The sequence below is a fragment of the Acomys minous genome (assembly GCF_964271855.1).
Source record: "Acomys minous genome assembly, chromosome: 1".
NCBI classification, from domain to species: Eukaryota; Metazoa; Chordata; class Mammalia; order Rodentia; family Muridae; genus Acomys; species Acomys minous.
In genome coordinates, this window is record NC_140483.1 from 46183665 (window position 1) to 46191954 (window position 8290).

Genomic DNA, 8290 nt, shown 5'->3' on the forward strand with positions numbered 1-8290 from the left:
TTTTAAACAGGCACAGGCTACTCATTCAGAAACATCTAAGTTCAAACTCAACTTCCCTAGGATAATTCCGAAGCAATGAAGGGTTGTACTCTTCTTATACAAACTGAATTTCTAGAATTGTCCCTCATTTTCTCCAATCAGATCCAAAGCATCTAAGACACTTGCTGTGGCTATGGGCAGGCCATGTGATGGTTCAGCATAATAAGTTCATGGGCTGCACTGAGGACAGCAGCTTTCCTTACAGTCTCAACCCACTTTTCTTTTCTTTTACTCAGAAAAGGGTCTACTTGATGGTAATAAGAAAACAAAGTTTCAGTAGTGCTCTAGGCCGAGGTTAAAAGAAAGATGCAGAGCAGCACTCCAGCCAGAAGCTCCGACACATCTGAAGCAACAAAAACTAAGCTCCTTGTGCTTACTCAAGAGCAACTGCCTCCTCTCCATCTCTAAACTGCACATCCTTTGCAGCAGTTTGAACCTTGCACGGTAAATATCATACAAACTGCCTTCCTTTTCCTCAGCTAATACCTCAGTATCAGTATCTATAGGCTCAAAGATACATTTTGGAATTGGCAGCTGAAGCACAACACGGGCCATTAGAGCTGATGAGTAATAATGCAAATACAGTCAAATGTACTCTTCAGTGTGTTTTGGCTGCTAACGGAAAGTAAATAAAACTGGGTAGTCTGTAGCAAAGAACAGTTTATCTGCCCCTGCTCAAGAATCTAAGCAGTTCAAGGCCAGGTTGTGGGGATTTCACAAGGGCATTTATTCTTCATTATCACATAACAGCAGATAAAAAGAAAACAAGCAAAAGATAGCTACAGTCACACCTTAATTTTAATTTTTATTAAGTAAATTGCTTCAATTGATTCATAAACCACATTTTATAATGGGATTCTCTGTGATATATCAGCAGATATTACATAGTTTTGTTCAGATTAATTATCTACAACTCCTTATACATACATTGCTACTGTGAAACTACTCTTAAAAATAAATGTATTGGTATTAGATGGGTAGTTAAAGAGGAAGATCATGGAGAAGGTGGGGGAGGAGAAATGATGATCACAATATATTGTATGAAAAATCTATTTTCAATAAAGATATACGATTGACAGACGGTTATTAATGATACCTTTTAAATCAAAGGTGCCATGTTTAAATTCCATTTTTTTCCCCTTTTTGGTTTTCAAGACAAGGTTTCTCTCTGTAGTCTTGGCTATCCTGAACTCACTTTGTAGACCAGGCTGGCCTGGAACTCACAGTGATTTGTCATCCTTTGCATCGCTGAGTGCTGGGACTAAAGGCTTGCACCACCATGCCCAGCTTTGAATCCTCTCTTAAAGATTCAATTTCATAATTCTCTATTAACACAACTAAATTTCAACATGAGTTTCGGAGCAAAGAAAACATTCATAGCAAACAGTTAAAAATTGGGAGGGCAGAAATATGTAATGCAAAAAAAGAGGAATGTTCACATGTTTAAAGGGTATGGAGAGATTTAGAACAATTGTGAATTACATATCTTCATCCACCTATGAGCTATTTACTACTTATTACCTGAGACAGAGCACTCAATTTTTCTTTGTATGCTAGTGGCTGTGGGTGGGTAGGGAGTGCAGTGAATGAATGTTCTACAAAATAGAAGACCAAATAATCAATGTGGATTTATTATCTGTCTTTAGCTTTCAGTAAACCATTTTATATTTATTTTATTCTGTTTTTTACTTTTTTGTGTGTGCAATATGCCTTCACTTGCCAGAAGAAGGCTCGATCCCCTGGATCTGCAGTTGCATCCAGCGTGGGTGTTGGGAACCAAGCTCAGATCTTCTGGGAAATCACCAATCACTCATCATTCATAACCAGTGAACCATCTCCCCAGCCTTTGACTAGATATTTAGTGTATTGTATAAATAAGGCATAAATGAGAAAATGGTGGCAATTTTAAAGATGTTCTTCCTACACAGATATAGCATTATATATAGATACATAAAGTTTTAAATCGCTGTATAAGACACAGTGAAATGTGATTACTAACATAAATTAAAACATCTGCAGCACAAAAAGCACAAATCTTTGAGCTCATGTATCAACATGATTAAACATGAAGGATATTATAGTGCACATGTAATTAATCATTGTAATTAGAATATGGTTTGTTTTAAAGTGCTAAAAATATGGAGGCATGGTCTTTGGTGTGGCAATGTGAGAGTGGCTGGGATCTTAAGAGCTAGGGCTAACAGCAGGTCTTTTGGTCACTGAAGCAATGTCATAGAGAGGATTGTACTAGCTCTTATACAACACTGTTCTCATCAGATTAATTTATCATCAAAGCTTAAGTCTGAACCAAAAATCTTCTGGTGTTCTGTGCTATGTGATTTGTTTTTCAGGTGTGCTTCTGCTATGATTCCATCAACTATTAAGTTCTCTACAGAATCTGATCACACAGAGATACCTGCTCTTGGACTCCAGACTCTAAATTGAGTAACATAAAGTTTCTTACAAAGTTACCAGCCTTTGGTACACTAATGAAAATGGTCTAATAAAAATTAATCAAAAAGTATCCTAATGATTTCAGATATAAAATTGCTAAAATGATTTATGTACCATTTAATAGGAATAGTAGTATTTTATGGATAAAAGTTTATTAGTAGGCTTATTTAATAAAGTTCATATGAATTCACACCCCAAAATTATTTATAGACTTATAGTTAGACAAGTATTTTTAGTCATTTGTCTTACCTATAAGAAGATGACAAATTTTGTATTGATTCTTTGTGAATTTTGCATCATGCACCATAATCTTGTTCATATCCCCATGCCATCATATTTGCCTTTTGTCCTTGCAACCTCCCTTGCAACGTTAAAAAAACCACAAACAAAAACAATAAAGCATAGAAAACATCTCATTCTGGAAGATACAGTATGTCACAGTATGCCCCACAGTATACCCCTCTGTCCGCACATCATCACTGCAAATGTTGATTGCAGTGAGTCATTGGTCTAGTTTGAGATCTTTGACTCCTATAACACCATTAATATTGGATGCTCACCAGGGCTCCTGGTAATTCTGCTGTGTCACGGATATCCTGCAGCTTTGGATCCTCAGGACTGATTATGTGTCGCAACTGTTCACAGATGATTTAGTTTTGGAGTGGGCCAACTTGGAGCCCTAATTGGGCCTGGCTGGTAACCTAGCTGGTTAGCATACATGCTCTCCCTCATTCACACCACAATGGCCAGCTCTATAGCACTTCTACGGGTAGGCCACCCAATGCTTCCATCTACAGGAGGAACGGTAAGCTCTCATGTTCTCATGCCTTCAGTGCCAGCTCTCCTGCACCCACACCTCCAGGTCCAGCTCTACTCTGCTCTTCAGTGAAGGTGTGGGGCCCACTCTCCCAATTACTGCATTTGGCATTGGGCTGGGCCAGTTCTCCTGGTTCACAGCCCCGGGTCTGTTTCACCCATAAATTTACCATAACGGCCATCCCCATTAAGTTGTCCAGTTAGGGTGCCGGTCTCCAGGGTGATACAGACAGTGATGGGCGCAATATCTCTATTGCTCTCATACTCTTGGGTCAGCTCTCCCAGTTACTACAAGCGGTATGGCGGGAGATCACTCCCACCTCCACCCACCCCAAGGAGGCGACAATTTTAGTAAGTTCTGACTCCTCAGTTTATTCTTTTTAAAATGACATGCAAATGTTCGTTGCCATGAATCATTGATCATGTTGAAGATCTCTGGCTTCTATGGCACCATTACTATCTGGATCCTCTGTGTCATGAAGATCCTGCAGCTTTGGATTAGCAGGACTGACCCTATCAGTGTCCTAATCATTCACAGATGCTATAGATTTTGGGCTGGTTAAACTCAGGGGCATAGACCTGGGCCTTATGTAAAGCTATGTCAAAATAACAGTGCTAAAACAAATATGGGTTGAAAAAATGACAGTTCTGCCATGAGACATTGTCTGTAATTTGGGTTTGCTCTTTCTGCATGAAGTCTGATTGTGAGATGTCTTTGGGACTCTGGAGGAGGGAATGTTAAAGGATGGCTTCAGACTAGGTCATGGAGAATAAGTTCACACACCTGTGGTCATGTCACAGAGCTATTTAGGGGATGAACTTTCTTTTGCTTTAATGGATGAAGCTAATTTATGATCATAAATCTTATGCTCGTCTTCAAACACAAAATAGTAATATAAGGTTGTACAAATATATCCTCTAAAAAGAAATCAAGAATAGTTGCGGTAGGTATTTAGAAATCATTTTGGTTTTAGACTTAGATGGAGAATTTGTATTGAAGTCATTCAAAAATGTACCTTAAACAGAAATTCTAGTAGTATTTTAACACTTAGAACTGAGAAAATAGACATATGTTGAGCTTACATCACTAAGAAAATGAATGGCTATGAATCCATGACTCTTTAAAATTCAGTTCTTTTTTTCACTTGCTATATTGCCAATGCCTTTAAAACAGGATTTTCCAATACCATAACCTGAGTTGAAAATAAAGACCTTCAAGGTGAATTAAAATAAGAAGCAAATGCTTATAACGGAATCCTGACTAGACATATTATAATCCATGTTAAATTCTTTGTGAATTCCTGCCAATATGAATATTACATCTGGGGAAATATTTTACTCTTTTCACTTATTAATAAGGACATCTGTATAATTACCTGTTTAAAAATGTATTCACTGACTATAATTCTTGTAGATATAAAATTATATAAATCATAATCCTACACCTCCTAACAACCTGAAGCTATACCTCTAAAAGACTTGCCTACATGATCACTCAAATATGAGTTGAGTTAGAAATACTACAATGGACATGCCAATTGATACATGAAAAGTCCACAAGACCTCAACCATACACTAAGGACTAGAAGTGGAATGAGTAGAACTGGAACTGGTAAAGGTGGCTTTCACTAGAGTAGAGCACACTAATTGGTTGTTCAAGGCCAAATAGTTAGCCTTGAAAATATAAGTACATTATATAACCATATATAAAAATATATACATTCATATATACATACAGTACATATAATTAGCATTATGTGGACTCAGCAGGTTAAATTGTGAATATGTATGTACATACAAATATATATATATATATATTGATACAATATCAATTTGTGAAAAATATCCTATGAATTTAAGGCACAATGAAGGGTTTATAGGATGGTTTGAAGGATAAAAAGAAAGGGAGAATAGTGTAATTAAAATACACTCTCAAGAATAAACAAGAAATTTAAATATCTATGTACTTATTTTGCATACTCATAAAAAGTCACTTATAACTAATCTATGTGAACATATTCTTTCTTATCTATTCCATATCACTTCTATATGATTATGTTGAAATTTATTGGAATGGCTGAAATAATTTATAGGTTATGCAGCATTTAATGTATTTGGATTCTATATTTTGTTTATTCTTTACTATATTAGCATTCATATAATTGAATAAAATTATGTGTTTACATTTTTAAAAATAAACTTTTAATGTATTTCTATTTGATAAAATAGATTTGAAAATAAAATCAATTAACTAAAATTTTAAAATTTATGTCACTACTGACTTCACTACTACAAAACACATCTCTCTTAAAATAAGTTTTTTAATGAATAAATGAAATCATAGTATTAAACACAATATTTCTACTGTATTTAATGTCATGTATTCAATGTAAATATAATATAATACTGTAATATATTAAAGATTGCAATGGTGCATTTAATTTGGATTCATTAAGGTATTGGCAATATTAAATGATTACAAACAAGTTACTGCAATATTATTTGAATATGTAATAATAACTGCTTAATAAATTACATAAAATTACTAAAACTAAAATAAGTTTTTTTAGTCTACATCATGTAACCTAAAGAGCACTCACTGAGCCTGGGGACAATTGACTTGTAGCTGCTTTCACTAACTTAGATAGTATGACATTTTTGAATAATAGTATTTGAATATTCAAACAAATTAATCAAACTTCTTAAATACAAATTGCCAAATTTAAGATGAGTATAGGTAATAGCTTTAAATTGTAAAAATATAAAAATTATATTTTATCTTAATATTTTCTTGAGCAAACGAGAATAAGAAAGCAGTGACTATGACATTCATGTCTTTCCTATTGGCATGATTGGGCTTTTTTTGTACATGAGCATGTTCTATTTATAAACATTTATAAATTTTCAAAGTATATTGACATCATTGAGTAGGCATGGTTATGTATTTTATGTCACATGTGGTTTAGTAGTTAATTCAATTGCAAAACACAATAAATTACACAGTTCTCAATACTCTGTTGAAATGTTAATGTGACTTTAATTTTCAAGAAGATCAATATTCTCACAAGCAAACAAAAATTTTATTAGGTGATAAGTTACATATCAATAGAACTTATACTGTAATAGAAAAGAATGATTCTCATTCAGAAGTTCAAGGAAACAGAAACTACATGAACACACACACACACAGATAGATAAATGACAGATAGATAGATAGATAGATAGATAGATAGATAGATAGATAGATAGACTCAATAAAAACAATATTATCTTCTAGTAAGTGGAGTGGGGGCTGTCTCAAACATGAACTCTGATGCCAACTTTTCAATCATTTCCCCCAGATGGGAAAGCCTTGGCAGGCCACAAGAGAAGAAGACATACAATTTGATGAGCTGGAGTAGATGAGTATCCCTCTTTTCAACTCCACTGAAATCATGGACACAACAAGGCTGTCCACTTTGTGCTTATCTCTTCAATATGGCAATTGAAGTCCTGGCTAGAGCAATAACACAATTAACTAAAGGAGCTCAAAGGGATACAAATTGGAAACGAAGAAGTCAATGTATCATTCTTCTCAGATGATATGATAGTGTACATGTAACCCAAAAAAATTCTACCAGGGAACTATGACATCTGGTAAACACCTTCAGCAAAGCAGCTGCATACAAAATTAAGTAAAAAATATAACTATCTCTCTTTATACAAAAGACAAACAGGCAGAGAAAGAAATTAAGGAAACTACACCTTTTACAATAGCCAGAAAAATCATAAAGTATATTGGCATAACTCTAACCAAACAAATGAAAGTCTTATATGAAAAAAAACTTCAGGTCTGAAGAAAGAAATTGAAGATATAAGAAGATGGAAAGATCTTCCATGTGGATGGATTAGTAGGTTTAATAAACTAGAAATGACCATCTTACCAAAAGCAATCTAAAGAGTCAATGCACTTCTCATCAACATGCCAACACATTCTTTATAGAAACTGAAAGAATTTCATATGGGAAAAACCCCTGAATAGCTAAGACAATCCTATACAATAGAAGATCTTCTGGGGGTATCTCCATCCCTGATCTCAAGCTGTACTATAGAGCAACAGTAATTAAAACAACATGGTACTGGCATAGAAACAGACAGGTAGATCAATGGATTAAAATCAAAGACCCAGAAATAAACCCACACACCTATAAACACTTGATTTTTGACAAAAGCCAAAACCATGCAATGAAAAAAAAGATATCTTTAACTAGTGGTGCTGGTCTAACTGGATATCTACACATAGAAAAATGCAAATAGACCTATATTTATCACCCTGCACAAAACTCAAGTCCAAGTGGATTAAAAACCTCAAGATAAAATGAGACACACTAAATCTGTTAGAAGAAAAATTGGGAAAGAGTCTCGAGCTCACTGGCACCCAAGACAACTTTGTGAAAAGAAAACCAACAACTCAGGCTCTAAGATCAATAATTCATAAATGGGACCTCATGAACTGAGAAGCTTCTGTAAGGCAAAGGACACTGTCACCAGAACAAAACAACAACCTACAGACTGGCAAAAGATCTTCACCCACTCTACATCTGACAGAGAGCTAATATCCAAAATATATAAAGATCTCAAGAAATTAAATGTCATCAAACAAAATAATTCAATTAAAAATGGGGTAGAGAACTAAACAGAATTCTCAACAAAGGAATATTGAATGGCATAGGAACACTTAAAGAAATGCTGAAGATCATCAGGGAAATGCAAATCAGATTCCTTCTGATAGCTATCAGAATGGCTAAACTCAAACTCAAGTGACAGCACATGCTGGTGAGAATGTAAATAAAAGAGAACTTCCCCCATTGCTGGTGGAATTGCAGACTTGTACAACCACTTTGCAAATCAATCTAGTGCTTTCTCAGAAAACTGGGTATCCTTCTACCTCAAGACCCAGCTATACCACTCCTCGGCATATATAAGAAAGATGCTCAACCAT